Source organism: Convolutriloba macropyga, chromosome 9 (assembly GCF_964194025.1).
Source record: "Convolutriloba macropyga chromosome 9, txConMacr16.3, whole genome shotgun sequence".
In the NCBI taxonomy this organism is placed as follows: domain Eukaryota; kingdom Metazoa; phylum Xenacoelomorpha; order Acoela; family Convolutidae; genus Convolutriloba; species Convolutriloba macropyga.
In genome coordinates this window covers 30,075,146-30,097,580 of record NC_134476.1, presented here as the reverse complement: position 1 = coordinate 30,097,580, position 22,435 = coordinate 30,075,146, and the positions used below count along the sequence as shown (strand labels likewise).

The following is a 22,435-nucleotide window of genomic DNA, read 5'->3' as shown; positions in this document are numbered from 1 at the left end:
ATCTTTTGCACAGAAAGCTCATAGGGCAATAGTTTTCGGAAAAAATTGGAAAACAGGAACTAAGAAAAACTGAGTTGAATCTTAAAACCACTTCCGATGTAAATTTCTAAGTAATTATGAGAGTTTATTTAAGAATTTATCTAAAAGATTTTTTTACAAAGTTAAACAATTTTGCTTGGCCGCAATTGCCCATAGCAGGGTGTACTAATCTTGAGTCGCTGAAAAGAAAATTTTCTTTTCAGCAAACATTAATACAAGTGTATTGAACAGATTGATTTGACAACAAACTATTATTTTTTAAGAGGAAACTTGTTTTTCCAGGAGAGTCTCGCGGTTAAGTTATGAAGTGATAAATCATTGGTTTAGAAAAATGGATCTACACATTCTCCATAACAAAAATCCAAATGATGCAATCTCTAAATAAAAGTAAATTCCCACTTGTTTCGAAGATGTCTCGGTTCATAAAATGAAATCTGCCACTCGTGCGTGCCAGTAGATGTAGTGTAAATCTATTTTATGACTAAAGAAAGTGCATGCATGGATGTTGACAGTAACTTCAAACAACGAGGCTCGGTAATGTGCGTTTGCACATAAAGTTGCGACCCTGCTTATCCACATTTTTGGAATAAAAGTCTACCAAATGAGAAACAAATAGAAAACCCCCAATAGATATGTATGAACAAAAATACCGCATCCAACGCCAAAAAATGTGGAGTAAAAAACGCAGCATTATTTTGATGAGGTCGGTCATTATAAGGAAAACAAGACGAACAAAAAAGACGAACAAAAAAATCAAACAATAATAACAACAAACAATAATTACATCCAAAACGTCATGTCCATTTTTAAAAACAAAACTTATAAACAAGGTGAAAAAAGCGTCTGCTAAAACTGAAACTAAACCAAATAACATTTACTTGACAAGAAAAGATATGGGATCACTCCATATAAGGTGTCGGTAACAGTTAGACAAAAAAGAACAAAAGGCATCAAAAGTAAAAAAGAAATAAATTTTAATTTTAAAAACAATTAACTGCAAAATAATGAAAAGCATTAAATAGCAATTGAAAGATCCAAAATTTTTTGTCCAAATAGGCCTCTATACGAGCACAATATGACCTATTATTTTTTTTATTTTTTGCGATTCAAAACGAACATCAAATAGAGACAACAAGCAAACATTAATTGAAAACTTGCAAGAAAACGCCGTGGAAGCCGTAAAACAATAATTTGCCTCTCAAATTAAGTTTAATTGAGCGTTGTTTGAAAAACAACGATTTGACATGAGATCTCTATTTAATGAGAATAAGTAATAAGTTGACAAGAAAGACAAAAAAGTCAAAATTAATTAATAATTTTCTATATTTCGAAAACAATTGTTTTCAAAGTTAAGAAGGCCATAAGCTAATTACTTAAATCAGAATATAGGCTAAGTCATTACTACATAAAAAACCAATGAGAAATGTCATTATCCAGGAAAGTTTATATGATTGAAAAAACAAATTAAAAACGACAGTTAAATACCAATGTTAAAAATTCAATTAAATTTTTTGAAAAAGGGGCGTCTGAGCCATTTAAAACAAAACATATGATTTTGAACAATTTTAATTATTCACTTGTGCCTTATTTTGAACAACAACAATGTAACTTGTGAGCTGTCAATAGTGTGGTAATGTGACAAAACGAGAGAAAAAATCGTGAAAAATAACCACCGCTTAGAAATTAAAAGCATTGTGATATCTACGAGTATCAAAGCCAGAAAACCATAACTTAACGCTTAATTCCTCAAAAAAGATTAAAATTTAGCTCGGTAGAAAGAAGAGGAAGAAAAGGCAATCTTTCTTTGTGGACACTTAGCTACAAGTTGACCAAAGTAAGAAAAAAAGTGACATATTTCAATAAGACATCTTTATTTGAAATAAAATATTTTTAAAAGTCAAATTGAACATAATACATCGTTTAAGGAAACCAGATAAGTTAATTAGAACTATTTAGGAAATCATTTGGACCTATCAATGTTGTGCATTTATTTGAATCGTTCTGTTCTTTATTTAACACAAAAAAATTCGAATTTTTTTCAAAAAACAAGACCAACTGATTACAATCCGAAATACTCTGGGACTGTAAAAGTCAAAGATTGAACCAAAACTAGCCCTGCTATTTCTGGCCATACATTGAAAACACTCAATTGTTTCAAATATATAAATTTAGATAATTTGATAGTTAGAATATCAAAAATGAACACTGCGTTTTGATAATCATAGAGTAAAATTGGCAAAAAATGGCAAAATTTAAATTCCAGACTACTTTTAATGGAAATAGAAGCAGGACTAGCTCCCTCTGAAACTTATAAACCATTTTTTGTGAATTTTGGGTGTGTACTTCTTGCAAACTCAATCAAAGTGGCACAAAGAACTTTATTTCGGGCAATTTTTGATGAAAAAGGCAAAACTTACAGATATTTAGCCAAAATTTAAGCCAAAAAAATGCACCAAAATAATCAACAAAATTTTTTTGTCTTCTCAAGTAAGATAAACAGTACTAATGTTAGCCCTTTATGCTTATTTAAGCAAAAAATTGAAGATATTTTATTATTATTAAAATTCCGGAATATGTGAATAAAAATAAAGCAAATCGGTCTAAATTTCAACAAAAATTTAAAGCACGATAGATTGCTCTAGAAAATGAAATTCAAAAGAATCTGTTTTTTTCTATTTTTTTCTGGATGGGCTTTTTAATGATACCACTCATAACTCTTTAAGATGAATCTATCGATGGGTCAAAATTGTCTGAACAAAAAAAACAGTTGAATATATAGTTCCTCCCCCGCAGGAGTGGTCAAAACAATAAGCTCTCATGTATTCCACACGGTACGAAAATGAAGAGAGCGTTAACAAGTTTTTTGTGAAATTTTTCAAAGTGTTCAAACATTTTTAAAACATGGCACCAATTTGTAAAACGAATGGCAATAAATTGAACATTATGCACATGAACATTAAGTACAATATAATGCCATTTGCTGTTAGCGTTTGATGGCGCACCCATCCTCTTGCAAAATTTTTTTTCTGCAAATTGTATCTATGATCTGGTGAAAACTTTTTCTGTGCCACTGCAAAATGGCGATAATAAGATATTGTGATATAATTTCAGAAGAATCCAAAATTATGAAAAAAAAACCAAAAATTAAAAATAAATTATAGACAGTCGTGGCATCCAGGTCATGAAGACAATAGTTAGAAAAAAACTGCTAACTGGAAGAATTTTGGTTACAGTAGAAAGAAAAGGAGTCCTGTCAATATTGAGATTGACTCAGTGCTCACAGAAATAAGTTTAAAATCGGTTAAAAATTCCGAAAAAATAAATTTTTTCTAGAAATATTTTTTTGAAGTGTTGTCTACACTACACAATAGCTGTCCACTCGAGTTACTACATAGGTTCGCTTAATGCACTTTAGGATGCCGATCGCACTTTTAGTCAAAGAGTCTATGCCATAGGACTAAAAAACTTAATTAAAATCCAAAAAGAAAATCAGAAGTTCAATAAAAATTACAAAAACTCAGAGTCGGAGCCACAAAAATTGATCGATTCCCTAAAAACCAATATTTAGTTCACTGGCCATCATTTGACTGTAAAGGAGGTTTGTGATCAATAGAATCTGGATTCGAAAAGTGACTAGTCTCTAACTGACTTCAAAAAAAATTTTTCAAAATTATAAATTGGGTTTTAGAACATGAGCTCTCAAGTAGAAATCGATTTTTTTACAGCAAACTTCGCAATGAGACGAAAACTACCTATTTTAGGACCTTTTGTCTGTTAGAAGCACAAGATTGTTTCATTGGTAGCTTAAAACGTAATTTTGAATAGATTTTTCTGTAGAAAAAAATTCTAATTTGAACAAAAAAGTGAAAAAATCATGCCAAACATCACGTGTGCACACAAAATTTCCAACCTCGATAACTCCTCGGACACAAAATTCAAGAAAATCTTTTGAATTCCGAACTCTACAGTGGACGGGCTTTTCAATGATACCACTCATATTTCTCTACGATTAATATATCTATGGGTCAAAATTGCCTGAACAAAAAAAACCAGTTGCGTATATAGTTCCTCCCCCTCAGGAGTGGTCAGAACAATAAGCTCTCATGTATTCGACATCATAAGAAGATGAAGAGAGCGTTAACGAGGTTTTTTTTGAAATTTTTCAAATTGTTCAAACATTTTTAAAATATGGCAGCAATTTGTAAAATGAATGGCATTAAATTGAACATTATGCACATGAACATTAAGTACAATATAATGCCATTTGCTGTTAGCGTTGGCTTCTATAGTTCTGAATCTAATTATTCGCTGCATTGTGCAAGAACTAATGAATACCACAAAAAAAAATAAATTTTTTGCAGGACCTCGTTCAATGTATTAGCTAATTCAAGATTGTTTTGTAATGAGACTCACGCGCGTTCTAAAATAATTATGATCAGATTTCAGTTTGCTCGCAGAGCTTATCGTGGCTCCCCCGCACCCATCCTATCACAATAAATTTGTGGTCTACCCTTTAATAATTTCGATCAAAGAAACTCAATCTTGGGGGTTGAGTGTGTTTCTGATAGATAATTTATTTCAGGTTTTGTCACCATCGTTTCGTTTAAAAAAAGGTAAAATTTTGCCAAATTCCAAAGATTTTGTCAGAAAAAGATTTGCTTTTGGGGATATTATTCCTCACAAAAGATTAAGAACCTCACAAAAGAATTGGGTGTGGATGTTTTTAAAATTAAATTACCTTGTTTTCCTGCAATCACGCTCCAATTAATTCTCACAAGGAAATTTTTCAAGTGATGTCAAACGGGCTTTATGAGTTTTTAGATCAAAATTAAGAGAGAATAGGGGATCTAATGAAGCACTTTGCTTTGTTTCCTGTTCAATTTAGAAAGGCTTTTTAAAGCAAATTCGACATGAAGTATTTGACTTTAAGAAATTGAAAGCAGTCAAAGTGAACAAAATTGTAGACCGCTTCTATTACACTCGATTAAAATTGTTAATGTAACTAAAAAGAAGTCTCAAAAAAGATGCACAATTGCACTTTTTTTAATTGATCAATGTGTGTTTTAATGGAGGGTTCTACGTGAAACCATTGGGCGTGTCTGGGAACATTTTTGTCAATGAAAAACAAACGCAGAGATGAAGTAATAAGATCGGAGAACAATTAGAAGAAAACTATGCACAGAGAGTATGAGCGAAAAAATCAACATTTATAATGAAAAACATTCATTTGGAAAAGTTTTAACATTAAACGACAGTTGGTATTTACTATAAACAAATCTTCCAAAAGTGCAATAGCAAAGCTTATCGAGAATGAACAGTTTTACTTCTACAATTGGGATTCAAAACGCATTCAGTTTGGTAATTTTTTTGTTAATTTTGAACGCAAGAACGAGCTGTTCATATGTGACCTTTATTTGGATATTTTGGGAAAAAAGCAAATCTCGTGTTTTTATGAAAATTTTTGTATAGTTACAACAGTAAACCCTCATTGAAACAATGAAATCGAAATTGGTTTTATAGGGTTGTAAAATTTATGTTATTTGTAAAATTGATTCTACAGCCACTATTTGGACAATTTTAACAATTTAAATACCTTCAAATCAATTTAGGTGTTTTAAAAACATAATAAGTTTTTTTAAAAAATATTCGATTTTATATAAAATTGGCAATACGAATTCCATCAAAAGCTAACGGACTTTGTGAAGAACAGAAAAGCGTTTACCTGAACAAAAGACCTCATAAGTCGAACGTGATTATCCTTTTTAAGTTTGCGTCTATAAATTGGGTTTAATGTCAGCTGGGAATAAGACAAAACAAATTAAAGGAAAACAAGTAGCCGAAATGAGGCAGAGCTCTACAGCACACAATCATGAATGAAGCTCAAGCTTAATGAAGTTTCCACTACCTTTTGAAATTGTCATCGCTTCCAAGTGAAGAGTTCATGTTTTAAGTTTAAAGAATTTTATATAATTTTTCATAATTGGTTGTCAGCTGAAATGTTTTTGAAAAATGATCTTGTGAATTCACGTTTTCTTCATTAGTAGCTTTTCCAACAGCGAAAAACGAATTGGTAAATGAAAAAGACAGCAAAAAGCACATTTAACTATTAGAAATCGCATTTTTTTCATTTAAAAAATGTTAAAATGGTTTAAAAAAGGTCAAATTTTTCAAAATAGAGTGAACTTTTTTTCATTAATAAAATTCAAGAACTCGAAGAGAAAAAAGAGAGACAAAAATTGAGAATGAAAACAATAACGTGCCTCAGAGAAAGATGAAATGGGTCGACAGTATAAATTGGTCGGCCTCAATTTGCGTGTTTGTTTCATGCTAAATAATTAGTGCGGGCAACAATGTTTAATCTTTGCTCATTGTCTACGATTTGATCAAAAAACTTCACTAATCCTAAATGGATTTATATCCAATTAAATCTATTTAAGCTGATTAGTTTTATTTAAAAATGCTGGAGTTAACAATAAATTTATCAAAAGACCCTTTGTTTTGACAAAATGTTAGGTTTACCATAACCATAAAAACAGAAAAAATATCGATTGTATTTTTATCTGGGGAGTCCAAAACTTAATAAATCCCATAAGTTTACATATGTATACAAACCCAGTTCTGTTCTAGTTATTTCACTGTTTGAATAAGAAGTGCACTCTTAAAAGGAACAGGAGAGGATAATACATTTCTTCAGATAAACTAAAAGTTTTAGATGTACACATAGTTGTACTAGTTAAAACGCTGATTTAAGGTTGAAAAGTAACACAATTACCAAATTCCTATGGATTTTCTAATTGTGCTACTTTTTAACCTCCTCTATAACAACAATTAATTTGTAAGTGTGGGCATAAAAGCACTGTGGGCTGAGCAGAACAACTTGAAAGTTTCAATCGCGATTTCTACTTTTGTGATATCCCTGCACGACAGTTGGAAAGGAAGCTCAAGGACAAGTTTTTCCACTTTTTATTTTTTATTTTGATTTTTTTTCGGTCGCAACCAAATCTATGGAATCAAAAACAAAGTACACGGGCCAATCAATATAACATACCAAAATAAAAAATTAAATCTCAAAAATTTAGATATTCAAATTATGCACTATTGACCACAATTTTAAAGTTTTCACATTTAATTCGGAGAGTTAATACAGTTTTTAACAAAAAAAGACAGGCAAATTTGATTTGTCCCAATGATTTGGACTATATCAACAAACAGCTATATTGAATATTGCTCTCAGCAAAGTTAACCTAACTTTTGTATTAAATAATAATAATAATAATAATAATAATAATAATAATAATAATAATAATAATAATAATAATAATAATAATAATAATAATAATAATAATAATAATAATAATAATAATAATAAAAATGAATTTCAGTAAACTTGGTTTCACCAAGCTTAGTAAGACCCTAACGGGGCTTGAATTTGATTTCCCTCAAACACTGTCCATCCATATGGGTATGATTTGTAATTAAAATTCCTCTTAGCTAAATCAAATAGATATTCTTTGACTTCTCCTTTGAATTTGGGAGGACTTGAATATGGGTTATAATTGGGAAAATCATGAACCAGTGACATCGAATTGTTTAAGTTTGTAACTCGGTAGAAAAAATTACATCGGCAACGCTCGCGATTACATTCGTTTGAGTATAAAAATAATTTCTCGTTTGATCGTGTTTTCGAATGTCCGTTCTTTATTTGCCAAAATTGCTCTGCCTCAATTGGAAGTTTTGTTGTCAAAATTCTGCTTAAAACTAAAAGATCCAAAGAGACAAACTGATATGTGATCCGAAGTAAATTTACTGATCAAAGAGAATCATTGTATTCTTTATCAGTAAAATGACTGTTTGATTGTATCCATTTTAAACTTTTTCTCTGAAGCCTTTCCATTTTCCTGACAATAGTTTTACTACCAAACCAAACATTTGATCCATAAAACAAGATCGATATTAAGTAAGTTTTGACTGGGTTGCATTTGACCGACAATTTTGTTTCACTTGGAATTGTTCTCTTTAGATAAGCAAGCTTCTGATTTGCTTTGTAGAACAAAACTTAAGTGATGATCCAATGATAAATTTTCTGAAAAATATATGCCCAAGTCTTTGAAGTGTGTTTCCTGTGAGATGGTTCAATTGCTAGGAAGACGCAAAATTTGCTTGTTTTGATTTTTACGAAATGAAAATTACACGTTTTTAAACTTATTGAAATTGAAGTTAAACCGATTCTCCTTGCTCCAAACAAAAGCATTTTCAAAGTCTTTTGCAAGCTGTATTTTATTGTGTACAATGCTGACAATTTTTGTGTCATCCGCGTATAAATAGCACTCATTGACAATTATTTCGGGTAGGTTAAATATATAAACGGAAAAAAGAAACACTGTAAAAATTGGCTCTTGAGGCCCACCGCTGGTGATTGGTCGAAAGTCCAATTTTCCGCAAGATATTACAACTCTCTGCTGTCAATCAGTTAAATATGACGCAAAAAACTTCAAGAAAGCACTGTCAAATCCCATTCGACATAATTTTAAAAGTATGACATTATAATTGATGGTATCAAAGGCCTTTGCTATGTCTAGATGTACTTTCATTGGCATTTTGTTTGCTTCAAGTAACTCATACAACCTGTTGCAGTAGAGAAGTAGTTGAGTGATGGTTGAATGATTTTTCCTAAATCATGTTGCTCTACGCAAAGCTTCTGTTGCAGAAAGATCGAGAACTGTTTGTACGTCATACGCTCAAATAGCAGTGACAAGGAGCTAAGCATGACAATCGTTCGGTAGTTGTTGCGGCTGCTCAAGAATCTAAGCGGAACCGATATATCACATCCTGGTTCTCAAGTTCTACGCGGGCCTGGTTCTTCACTGGGTTCGATTGACTAACGATCTCGCAGAAATAATTAGTCGCTCGGACGTATTAAAGGACTGTAACTTTAATTTTGTTGATTGAAGTTAAGAAAATCATTAGTGATAATCTATGTTCAATGTCGTGCTGAAGTTTGTAAGTCTTCAACCAGTAGCTAGTAATGTTGCTAACTGCTCGTTAAGTAAGCTCAACTAACTTATAACCCGCAACATCTTGAGATCTACCAAAACTTAGCAAAAAGACTAAAGTTGTAAAAGAATCAAATTTAAATCTATCTGAGAGCCAACTGCTCTTGGTAACAGTTTCTAATGGTTCTAAATACAATACGGTTTGACTAATCGAACAATTGGATTAAAGTAAATAATCAATTATTTATCATTTATAACATCATCGCTACTTGTTTCTGATTGGTTAATCAAGAAAATGATTTAGGTCATTGTTTACATAGTAAATGTCAAATTACTGCAATATTTACCTTTGTTGACATAAGCACGGATGGTTATTACGTAGCTCTAATTGCCTCGAATGTACGGTATTTCACCTTTAGGGATCATCTAAAGAATCATAAATAAACAACTTAAGAAATTTAACGATAAATAACAAAATATCGAAAAACGCCAATTTTGCACCATTTAAGTGCTTATAGCCACACTTGTGGGTCTGATGGAATAACGTTCATTGGGTCCATGGATAGCTTAGAGGTAACCCTAACCGTCTGCCATAACGTCGGGTTGCTTGGGTTTTGCCTACCCAAAATCGGGGGGTGGACAAATTTTCGGTCCCAACTTGTAAAAATTTTCAGTTTTGACCATTTTTGAGTTTTGATAAATTTCAAGTTCTTTCAGTTTCAAAAGTTATTTCTTGCTGTCTGATGGCTTTTCTAGCTGATTTGAAGTGGCGCCAACATCACCGGCCCTGTTTTCGATCTCGGAAACACCATCGTAGAATACTGGCGCTAACTTCACGACTGGCCGGTTTAGCTCTCCATGTGCCATTTTGACTCTCGCTGATCTCATAACTCCGTCGTTGCCAGTGAAGATCTCAATGATTCGTCCAAACTTGTATTCACAGCGTTTCACGGAGTCATCTACTAGCCACACTAATTCGCCTTCTTTCAGGTTTCGCACATAATCTTTTGACCACTTCGATCTCTAGTTCCATTGTGGAAGATATTCGCGAGTCCATTTTTTCCAGATCATCTCGGCATATGCTTGAGCCGTTCTGAATGATTTTCTCATGTCATGGTAGCGTTCACTGGATGGCATGAATGGTGCACTCGCGTTCTTTCGTCCTAGCAAGAAATGATTAGGTGTGAGTGCCGTCAAATCTTCAGGGTCGTCACCTACTTCTGTCAGGGGTCTTGCGTTGAGAGTCTGCTCTACAAGACACATTGTTGTGCTGAATACCTCGTCGGAGAGGCTTCTGTTGTCCAAGATTGCAATCATGACCTTCTTGCAACTTTGAACCAGTCTTTCCCAGATTCCACCAAAGTGAGGAGCTCCGGGAGGATTGAATTTCAAAGCAATCTTTTTCTGCGCTAAATCACTCTCAATCTTTGCTTTGTCCCACTCGTTCATGAATGCTTTCAGCTCATTGGCTACTCCGACAAAGTTTGTTCCGTTGTCACTAATGATGGTATTCGGGTAGCCACGTCTTGCAATGAATCTTGTCACCGCAGCTAGACATGACTCGGTGTCCAATGACTGAGCAACTTCAATGTGTACTGCTCTGGTTGTCAGGCAAGTGAAGAGGCAGCATCATCTCTTCAAGGTACGTCGTAGGAAATTGACTTCGAAGGGTCTGAAGTAGTCGATTCCGGTATGGGTGAATGGGAACACATGTTCATCAAGTCGTTCTCGGGGTAGATCCGCCATCGGTGGGTGAATTGGGTTGGCGTTCCTGTGTCTGCATTTGATACATCTTGACATGATTTTTCTTAATGCATTTCTTAATCCGATGGTCCAGTATTCTTGTTGGATCATGTTTCTCACATATTCTGTGCTCTAATGTAGGTTGTCTTGATGTGCTTTCTCCAACAGAAGTTGTACAACTGGATGTTTTGCTGTTAACAATATTGAATGTCAAGGTTTGAATGCTTCAGTCGGCCTTTCACTCTAATTGTTCCGTCTTCCTCTATGAAGGGTGACAATTTGGCAATGTTTAATGTTTTGGAAATTTCTTTGCTGTTCGCTATCGACTTTGAAACATTCGGGAAGCTTTCGGTTTGAACAAATCGAAACAGTTTTTGCTCTGCCTGATGAATTTCGTCTGCTTTGAGGGGACCTTTCTGCTTTGTCTTGAACCTCATGCAGTAAGCAATGAAGTTTCTAATTCGGTTGAAGGTACTGTATCGTCTCCAGTCAAATATTTGGTTTAGTTTTGTTTCTGTTGCTACAGTACTCATAACTTGCTCAGGTTCGCGTTCGTTCACTTGGCACCACGGCTTTGGCCACTTTTCTTCATCTGCCTGGAGCCATGTCTGCCCGTTTAGCCGTACGGACTCCTTGAGGCGTTCGATGGACATTCCTCGGGTTCCGATGTCGGCAGGGTTTTCGACACCTTTAACGTGTCTCCATTGATCCATCGATGAGTTTTCCAATATTTCCGCTGCTCTGTTCGCAACGAATACTTGTTGTTTCTTGTGCGCTGCCTGTAGCCACTGTAGCACTGTTGATGAGTCGGTCCAATGATAGATTTTGTCAATTTTGACATCATGTTCATTGAGTATCTGCTTTCTGAGACGAACTCCGTAGACTACGGCTTGAAGTTCTAATTTCGGTACTGTCATATGTCTGATGGGTGCCACACGGCATTTCCCTATTACATATATCAATTTTAGCGTTGCTTCATCTTTCAGATATGCCACAATGCACATTGCTTCCTCTGATGCATCTGTAAAGATGTGTAGTCTCATGTGTGCATCCGTTTTCAAAATAAAGTCGATTTATTGACATTGTCCTTATTTCTCTCAACTCAGAGCACCAATCACTGAATAGCTTTGAGTGTTCTGCTGACAACTCTTTGTCCCATGCTTGTCCCATCGCTGCCCAGATGCTTTTGAGTAGAAACCGCATTCGTATGGTGAATGGTCAACATATCCCAAGTGGGTCGAACACTGCTGAGACAAAGGATAGGACAATTCTCTGGGTTATTTTTGCTGGAACCTCTTGCTCAGTTCCACCACAGACTATGAGACTGTCTGTGTCCACATTCCAGTTGAGTCCTAGGATTGAGGATGATTGTGGTTCTGCTTCGAAAGTTTTCACAACTTTCGTTGATCTGTCTGTCTCTGGAATGTGTAACTGGACTTCTTCGTCACTTGTTATCCGTTTCGTCAACTTGAATCCACTTTTGATGAGGACGTCTCTGACTTTCTGATAAATTTCAATCGCTTCTTGAGGTGTTCTGACTGACTTGAGGAAGTCGTCTATGTAGAAGTTTCGCTGGACAGCTTTGACAAGATTTTCATCGTTGACTGCATTATCTTTCGCCACTTGGTGCAGGGCGTAATTTGCAAAAGTCGGCGAGCTTTTCGCCCCGAAAACGTGTCGTGTGTACTCGTAGATTTCTATTCTCCACTCTGGATCTTCTCTCCAGAGGAATCGTGAATATCGGCTGTCATCCTTTGGGTTAGCTACTTGAAGAAACATTGCTTCCATATCGGCTGATAAGGCTATTTGGTGTTTTCGGAAGCGAAATATGATTCCGATCAAACTGTGCAGCAGGTCTGGCCCAGGTAGAAATTTGTCGTTTAGGGCTACACCTTGATACTTTGCTGCTGCGTTGCACACTCTTCTGACTTTTTCGGGTTTTTGCGGGTTTATGACGGGATGATGTGGTAAATACCATTGCAGTTTGTCTTTGGTTTCATTCAGTTCAGGTTGATCTACTTTCCGAACGTATCCAGCGTTGACATCTGTGTCGACGGTTTTTTGGTAGCGCTTCTTTAGCGCCTCGTCTTTCTGTAGGCGTCGTTCTAAGGACTTGAGTTGCCCCATTGCAGAGTGGAAGTTGATTGGTAACTTCACCTCGTCCTCTCGGCACAGAAGTCCTACTTCATATCTTTCACCATTGAGTCGGGTCATTTGTTCTAACGTCTTGATTGCTCGTTGTTCTTCTCTCGAATGTCCGATGACATCGCAGTTTGAAGCGTAGGACTCGATATCCCAACACTTACTCAACTGGTTTGCTAATTTGTCGTCTGCAATTGAAGTTGCTGTGGTCGCAAGAGTTGCTGCTTGCTTCGCTGGTAGAGGTCCACTTAAAGCCCAACCAATCTTTGATTTCACTGCCCATGTTGCAGCTTTGTCTTCTGACTTCTTGAATTCAAAAGGGTGATGAATGTCGTAGCAATCTTGTCCAAGAATCACTTGAACACCCTTTAGATTGTAGCTCTGATCTGGCAAGTTCCTCAGATGTGGGTAACGGTCTTTCAACTCTTGCCGCTCCACAATGTGGTCACCCAATTTCAGTTTTTCGTGTACGTAGAACTGCACTGTTGTCAATGGTCGAGACTTCTCATGCGCTGAATGCTATCGGCACTATTTCAGTCTTTACATCCTGTGATCCATGGATCCCTGCTACTGATAGAGCTGCTATTCGGCCTCGGAGTTGGAGTTTTGGCACCACTGATTTGTCCACAAATGAGATTGAGGATCCCGAATCACACATCGCTAGTACGTTTAGGCTTAAGTCTCTGTTTGTCAGCTTGATTCGTACCACTGGAAGTCCTCCTTGGGTGATGTTAGTTGCTACTGCAGTTGTAGCATCTGAGACATTCTTTGTAGTTTCCTTCTTCGGTAGTTCGCTGTGCAAAAGCCTGTTGTGCCGCCTTCCACAGCTGGGTACGCTGCAGGTCCTGCTTCTGCAGTCCTTCGACATGTGACCTGGTTTCAAACAATTGAAACACAGTGGGAACTTCTGGACATGCTCTCGTCGTTCATTTACTTTCCGTGATTTAAACTTTTAACACGTCCAAATAGGATGCTGCCCGTCTTTGAAGGGACATTCGAAATTCTTGGGTTTGCTTGACTCTTCAGCGTTTGAAGCAAAGGTACTCGTCTTCGGCTTATCACGGCTTTGAAATTTATTTCTGTCAAACGACGAGTTTGTCTGTGCTAACAAGTTCTCATGAATTGCAGCTTTGGAGGCAAGCCACTCCTTGAAAATAATCAGGTTACCTCTCAGTAGTCGACGATCTTGCATATACTGCAACCACTGTTCTCTCAGTTGCGGAGAAAGTTTTCTCGTTGTTGAACTTAGCCCTGCTTCCGCTTCTAGATCTGATGTGTATCCAAGTTGAGTCAAGGTGTTCACCACATTTGTAACCACATTTGCGAATTTGACAATGCTTGTAGAATCGTCATGCCGAACTGGATGATGAGTATATATTTTCTTAAATTGCGCGTTGACGATGAAATCTGATCTGCCGTACTTCTCACAGAGTATATCCCAAGCGTGATAATATGATTGCGAGCTGAATCCCATTCCCGATATTGCTGCCTTTGCTTGACCCGTGAGACTGGTCTTCAGGTATTGCATCTTTTCTGTATCGCTGATTGGCTTTTGATGAACAACAACATCAAAAAGACCTGACCAAACTGGCCACTCCAGCGGGTCTCCTGAAAACTCAGTCAGTTTTAGTTTTGGCAAGCCACTGGCACCACTGCTTGGTACTGGTTGGTAGATTACTTGGGGAGTGGTGTGATTCATTGTGCTCCTGTTTCTGCTCTCGGCAGACCTGTTCCGATAGTTGTTAATGGGATTCTGACTCCTGTTTCTGTCTTGAACTGCTGATGTTCGCTGCTGCTGAAACGTCGTCCTTGTCAACGGCGGTGCTGGTGGGTCCGTTACTCTAATTGGTTTACGGACTTCTGGTTTCTTGAGAATGCTCGGTTCAGCCAGTTGCGTTGAGAAAAGCCTTTCGCCTGATGTGAACAGCGGGGTAGTTTTCGGGTAGGTGCTGAAACGTTTGTCAGCTCTGTCCTTGGTGACATTCGTTGGAGGGTCGATAACAACATTTTGAGATAGCGGCCGATGAGGGACAGACTGTTGAGCCCCTGACTCTACCCAGCCGGCTGTTCTTTCGTGATTTCGTTTTGATCCAACACTTTCTATCTTATCTGCCACTGATCCAGATGCTCTTGAGCTTCCTTTGGTCAGCTCAAGTTTCATACGTCTTTCTTCTTCTTCTTCCTCTGCTTTCTTTCTTTCGTTTTCAAGTGCTCGCTCATGCTGTCGAAGACGCAGTTCATCTTCTTGTTGTTGCATCTTTAGACGTAACTCTTGTTCTTGTTGCTGGCGACGAAGTTCTATTTCTTCACGCTCTTGCTCTAACTCCAACTGGCGCTCTCGCAGTCGTTGCTCTGTTTCTTTCTTTGTGTTTAGGTTTTCGAGCTCCATTTCTTCGATCTGTTGCCTTCTCGATGATCGCGAGTTGGCGATACTGGGTTGCTTTCTGCTTCCATGTGTAGTAGAATGCTTGGAAGAGACCTCGGCGTTCTCCTCAGCATTTTCTATGGCTCCATTACTTGTATCAATTACAGTTTCGTCGTTTGGGTCTTTGTCACCAGCCGATGTAGATAACACTAACAATGTTTGGTTTCCACAATCCTTGCTGAGCCTTTACTGTTTGATCAGGTCTTGAATGTGACTTCTAACATTACTGAAATTCGTGAACCCATGGTGACAAGCTTCTGCCTTCGCTATTCGAAGAGCTTCTGCGCTAATTTCATCTAGCTTTTCTGATAACCGTTCCGCCTGATCACACAGTATCTGTTTTTCGGATTCGTTTAAATTTTCTGCTTTCAATTTCTCTTCGAGTTCTAACAATTCGTTTTTGATTGAAACATAATCTCCCAATAATTTGTACTATCGCAATGTGTCTTCCGCTAGTCGAAGACTATTGCCCAACAATTCTCAATGTCTCGGAGATCTGGTACTTTGTCAACTACCCATCGCAAAACTTTCCGCTTTTCTTCTAACATACGCTTGGTGTCATTTTCAAAGCTTTCAAAATACTTTGGTTTTAATAGTAACCTCTGCTGTTGTCGGTTGTCTCCCAAGTTGTCGTATGTTTCGAAGAAACATCGATAAGCACCTTCGGCCGTCATTGTTTTGTTTTGTGTCAGGTAGCCTTCTAGCTCGTTGAGGTGTCTGCAGAAGGACTTGAGTAGATCAACTTGCTCTTTCTCTAACGTCTTGAGTTGACCACTTGCCTTCCAATCAGCTGTCTTCCAGTTTCTGTTGGGCCTTTTGCTGGCCATCGTTGCTGGTTGTGTTTTGGTCCACCAGGTTGAATTGAAGATTCGTTGCTGTTCGTGTTACTGCTGATGTTGTTGTCCGGGTCGGCGGACCAAATGTTGCGGCTGCTCAAGAAACTCAGCGGAACCGATATATCACAGCCTGGTTCTCGAGTTTCAAGCCGGCCTGGTTCTTCACTGGGTTCGATTGACTAACGATCTTGCAGAAATATTTAGTCGCTCGGACGTATTAAAGGACTGTAACTTTAATTTTGTTGATTGAAGTTAAGAAAATCCTTAGTGATAATCTATGTTCAATCTCGTGCTGGAGTTTGTAAGGCTTCAACCAGTAGCTAGTAATGCTGCTAACTACTCGTTAAGTAAGCTCAACTAACTTATAACCCGCAAGATCTTAAGATCTAGCAAAACTTAGCAAAAAGACTAAAGTTGTAAAAGAATCAAATTTTAGTCTATTTGAGAGCCAACTGCTCTTGTTAACAGTTTCTAATGCTTCTAAATACAATACGGTTTGACTAATCAAACAATTGGGTTAAAGTAAATAATCAAATATTTATCATTTATAACATTATCGCTACTTGTTTCAGATTGGTTAATCAAGAAAATGATTTAGGTCATTGTTTACATAGTAAATATCAAATTACTGCAATATTTACTTTTGTTGACATAAGCACGGATGGTTATTACGTAGCTCTAAATGCCTCGAATGTACGGTATTTCACCTTTAATGATCATCTAAAGAATCATAAATAAACAACTTAGAAATTTAACAATAAATAACAAAATATCGAAAAATGCCAATTTTGCACCATTTAAGTGATAATAGCCACACTTGTGGGTCTGATGGAATAACGTTCGTTGGGTCCATGGATAGTTTAGAGTAAACCTAACCGTCTGCCATAACGTCGGGTTGCTCGAGTTTTGCCTTCCCAAAATCGGGGGGTGGACAAATTTTCGGTCCCAACTTGTAAAAATTTTCAGTTTTGACCATTTTTGAGTTTTGACAAATTTCAAGTTTTTTCAGTTTCAAAAGTTATTTCTTGCTGTCTGATGGCTTTTCTAGCTGATTTGAAGTGGCGCCAACAGTAGTCCTTGATATCTAATTTCATACCGCTTCTAAAATGGGGTCGTACATGCAATTTTTCCACAAACTGGGAAACTCACGTTTGCTAACACAGCAATTGAAGATAAACAAAAGTTGATTCGAAATGTACGGTAAAACAGACTTAAAATATTTAGGGCTGATTCCATCAAAAGAGTTAGCACCACTACGTATGTATTTGATTTCCTGACTCCGAGACGCTTTGCTAAACTGAATGTCACCAAGAAATATTTCTGGACTTTGATTAAATGGAATAACAACTTCAGAATCGTCTTGACCAAAAACAGAAGCCAAATAATTGTAAAAACATTCTGTTTCTTGTACCGAAAAACTTCTTTTTCATGTACACCATTTTCTCAGACAGATCTGGCTGTTTTTTTATTTATCTCATTAATTTATATGCATCAAATGTTGACCAGACTTTGCTTTTTTCAACGAAATGTTTCTTGTCATTATTTATAGAAATGGATAATTCTTCTCTAAGTCGTAAAATTTTCTCTGGGCTTTGTGTATTTTTCAAAGCTGTTTTGAGTTTTTTTTCTAAATGGATACCATTAGAGGACAGGTAAAAAGTAGCATTGGTTCTTTCGGAGGTTTTGATTGGAATTACATTGGAATACGCTAGTTCTAATTTTTCGTAAGAGGAGTCGGCAATATTATCAATTGAGTCAAAGGAAGACTTTGGAAAATTAAAATTAATCGTAAATTTGTCCCAATTAGCTTTGCCAATATTCAAACGTTTCAATTTAAGCCAGGTTACTTGCTCAGCAAATTCCATCGAAATTTCAGCTAACAAATACTTGTGATCTGAGAACGATTTCTCCTCTAATATTTTGCTACAAAAGTTAGTAAATCCAGCGAGCTTGCATGAGATTGCAGTGATGAAATATTTAATTTTTTTATTTCGTTCAAAACTACTTCTTCGTATGAACAATTACTACTTAAAGTAAGCCAATCTGTGTGAGTGAAGTTAATGTCACCATTCAAAAAGAAAGTAAAGGATTCAATGGATCTTTGATATTCTTGGACATCTCTGACAATCTCCTGAATGGTTTAGCAGAACAAATCTGCACTGAGCCTATATTTGCTGTCAGCTGGGGGATTATAAATGGTGATAATAATGATTGTAACCTCCTTGAAGATGTATAGGCAACAACAAATGAAATCTGAGTTTGTTCGCAAAACCTCCAGTTTGCATGTTAATATGCTTGGGTGAGCTATAATGACGTGGATTGGCATCAAATGCTTAACCCAGATATCCTAAAACATCATAATCAGCAAATACCGATTGCCATATTTTATCAGATTATTTTTCCTGAATATTGAAAATATATTCCCCGTAGTTCTCTTGCAATCTATTAATCAATATATAAAAACACGTTTTGGTTCTGATACTTACTTTTAATTTATTTTGACTCCATAAGGTAATGAATCACAAAAAGAAACAAAATTATTTATCCACCGTCTTTCATCTTGCCAAATACGTTTTATCCATTGAATTGTGTTCCCTCGAGTTTTTTTGAGATCTTAATTTAAAAACTTTCGCTTAATTTAGCTCCTTTTAAAAATAATTAACTCAAAATGTTTTTTGCAAGTTCCGTGTTTGATCAATTAGTTATACACTAGTTTTCCTTGAGAATATGTGTTTCCTTGGTCGGTTAGTCCTAAAATGGTTGAAGAAAGGAGAGGTTAGAGAATGATCTAATCCTTTTTGCTAAAAAATAGTAATTTTTCCATAAAACGGTGAACAGTAATATGTGCTGTTCGAATAAAAGTTACTTTGAGCCCTCTGTTTTCTCTGTTGGTGAAACGGTTCGCTGAAGATACAGTGATTGACCCTTTGAAAACATTCACTTATTCATAAACAACCAATACTTAAAACATTCAACAAACACATATTTTCCAGCATTTATTTATCTGAACATTGAAAGAAAAATCTCTTCTAATTCAAAAGTATATATATATATATATATATATATATATATATATTTGTTGAAACCTGTAACTTATACAAATTACAATCCAAAGGTTGGATTTTTACATGCCTTCAAATTTTAAAAAAAAAACAATCAGCATTGTTATATAATAATCTTACAATTGTGGCTGTTCGCTCTCATAAAAAAAATTGGGTATGAAGCCACATATTTGTCTATTAACGGGTACTTTCGTGTGTTGATCGAGCAAAAACTTGTGTAAAACATTTTAAAAGCAAGTTTTACTGTTATAATTTCCTAATGAAGAAGACATTTTGTTCTATTTTTGAAAGCTTTTCAAGACCAAAGATTTGTTACTGCACTTCGTTTTCGTTCTTTTTTAATTATAATTGGATTTGTTCTCTTGTTCTGTTTAGTGTTTAGGCAACTAGTAAACAATTTAAAATTTTCGGATGTTTCCCAGTGCCCCAAATCCGTTTGTAGCTTCATTAGGCCAACTTGTGAGATAAACAATTCCGCTGGCAAGATACGATCCTCAATCAGAAGATCAGTAGATTGGTCAAAGTTTTGTCGAATATAACAAATTTTTATTCCCTAGTTAATTTGCCTATTTATGCCACATAAGTTTTTGCTGTAATAGTTCGAAGGGAAAATACACTGAAATAAATATCAGAGAGTACAACAGACTTCAAAACGTCAATATTTACTTTTAAAGGACTTTGAGCTCTTGCAAGATACAAAGTACGAATCGCGTGAGCGATTTTGCTTAAAACTGAGTTCAGGTAATTTTCAAAGGATAAGTTTGAATCAGTTTTTTTCCTAGATAACGACAAGCTTGAGCTGGTTTGATACCTTTACCTTTAAAAGTAAACTCTGGATCCAAAATAGTAATTTGTACAGAATAACATTTTTCTTTTATCCGCATTTAAAATCTGTTGATTCTCTGTCAGGTATTTGTCTGTTTGTTTTAATGTTTGTTCATTTTTAGTGGAACATATTAATTATCTTCAAATTTGCATATGATACCAGTGTCATCAACAAATTCAACAATGTCATTTGCATTTTCCAGTTTTTCCGAAAGTTTGTTGATATTTTACAGAAAAAAAGAAGCTCTTACACAGTTCCTTGATTAATAAATATTTTATTCTAAAATTCAATACCCAATTTCTCGCATTGTGTTCGGTTTACGAGAAAAGATTTGAGAAGTAAAATTGTTTAGAGAGATTGAAATTGTTTGAGTTTTCTTGAGAAGGATCTCATGTAAAATTCAATTGAAAATTTCTGCAAGATCCAAGAACACAACACCTGTTTTCTTTTATCTTCCAAATTTCATATTTTTTTCAATAAAATAAAGCACAGCATCAGTAAACAACTTTCTAAATTGGAAACCAAGTTTTTTATCAAGAGCACACATTTTTTAAGATAATCTGCTAACTGATTAAGCAAAAGTCTTTCAAAATTTTTTGGGTAAGTTTGTGTTACGGAAACTGAACAAAAAAATTTTCAACCCAAAACCCATTAGAAAATTTTTCTATGTGATACAATCGTTCAACATAATTTGGAGATGTGTTCCAAAGGCAAAAATGTTATAGTTCAAACTCAACCACAGGGTAAAAGTTCTAAAATAAAACTCATTCATTTTTTCGACGTTCAATGGAACAACTTGCCCTCTGTAGATGCTAAATTCGCCAAAAAAAATTGACAAAAGCGTTAGAGATAAAATTTTGTTATTCGTTTTTTGACATTTTTCATCAGTTTTAGTGATGTTAGGACTGAAATTTTTTATTGCAATTTGTTCTTAAAGAATTTCCATTTTTTTTTTGAGTTTTTAATTTTCTGGAAAAAATCCTCTGAAAAAAGGTTTTGCGCTTTTTTAACTCCATTTTTCACAATTGAATCATTGCTGTGTGTCAATTTGTATTCATTGAAGTAACAGTGTTTCTCATCAACCAACTGTTTAATTTCGTTTTTCGCACAGAGTTCATCTGGGGAAATGTTTTTGTTACTGATAATTATTTTCATCTCTGTGGGTGGGTTTTTCTCAAAAAGATCCTGTTTAACTCTGCAAACATTTCATAACACTTTCTTTAATGATCAACTGTTCTCTAATCCGCAATACCCAGATCTCTATTAGAAAATTATTTGTCTATTTTTTTTATCTCGCCTGATAAACTAGTTTTTTGTCTTCTAATAAAAAAGCTCTAAAAATTATATTTTGTTCAATATCGGAAAGAGCTAAGAAGATTTTAGAACTACTGATTTGCTCATTTGTCAAAAACATTGATCTATCAAATTTCTCTTTTATGCATATGCGTGTAGGAATATCAATGTTGTAGAACTGTTTTTCTAAAAGCAACACAAATTTCTCAAGGCTTTTGCTGTTCATTTATGCTCTTTATTTTAAAGTTAGAGACACCAATTAACAGTATATTTTCTGTAATTGAGAATGCATTAGAAACCTAGGCACTTATTTTGCTTGAATTGAAGTCATCCAGGATTTGATGGCGACAATAGGAAACGTTAATGAGAAACTTTTCCTCTAAGGGATTGAATAGTTCCAGCCAAAACATTTCAAAATAAATCGGATCGGCTAACTCCGATTCTCATCTGCGTTTAAATTTTTTATTCTGAGGAATCCATGTTCGTACATTCCCACCCTTAGCTGCTGCACTTTGTTAAGACCGATTTTTATGCATGAAATTGTGCTCAGCGCATGTTCTTATATTTAAACTTCAATCTTCGCTCATCCAAGATTCACTCACAATATCAATACTTTCTGAGTCCAGCTGAAAAAGCAAACTTGATATATCTTGATATTTATTTCGTATGCTGCATTGAGAATTTGAAACCTTTTGCCGTTGAGAGCGCCAGGAAAGCATCACCCAAAAAAATTTAGAAAGAATTGAATACTCAAGGGATCAGGATTTTTTTTCTATGTCACCACATAAAAGCAATAAAAGTTTTTGAGAAAACTGAAACGTATGATCAAACGCAATGAATAATAAAATCAGCAATATCTGAAAATAAATCAGCATATTTTCTAAATTGTCAAGTTTCGTAATTACTTGAGTTAAGTAACCTTGCTGAATGTACACCTGATCTTTCACATTTCCCATGAAGAGCCAAAGAACCAAGAAAATAAGAAAAAATGCTGAAAATATTATGTGAAAAAGGTTATTCAATTCAAGCAAAGTCCTTACTTCTTTGTAATTTCCGAGATTGAATGTTATTTTCTG

The 22,435-nt window shown here is 35.4% G+C and overlaps 1 protein-coding gene across 2 annotated transcripts in view; it reads right to left on the bottom strand.

The window, feature by feature from the left end:
* LOC142345324 (uncharacterized) overlaps positions 1 to 4,913 on the bottom strand; it is a 43,709-nt gene extending 38,796 nt beyond the window's left edge. For both annotated transcript variants that reach the window (XM_075397322.1, XM_075397323.1), the window contains exon 1: positions 4,778 to 4,913. The gene's annotated coding sequence lies outside the window, so the exon portion shown is untranslated. The remainder of the gene's footprint in view (positions 1 to 4,777) is intronic.
* Positions 4,914 to 22,435: the final 17,522 nt, after the last annotated feature.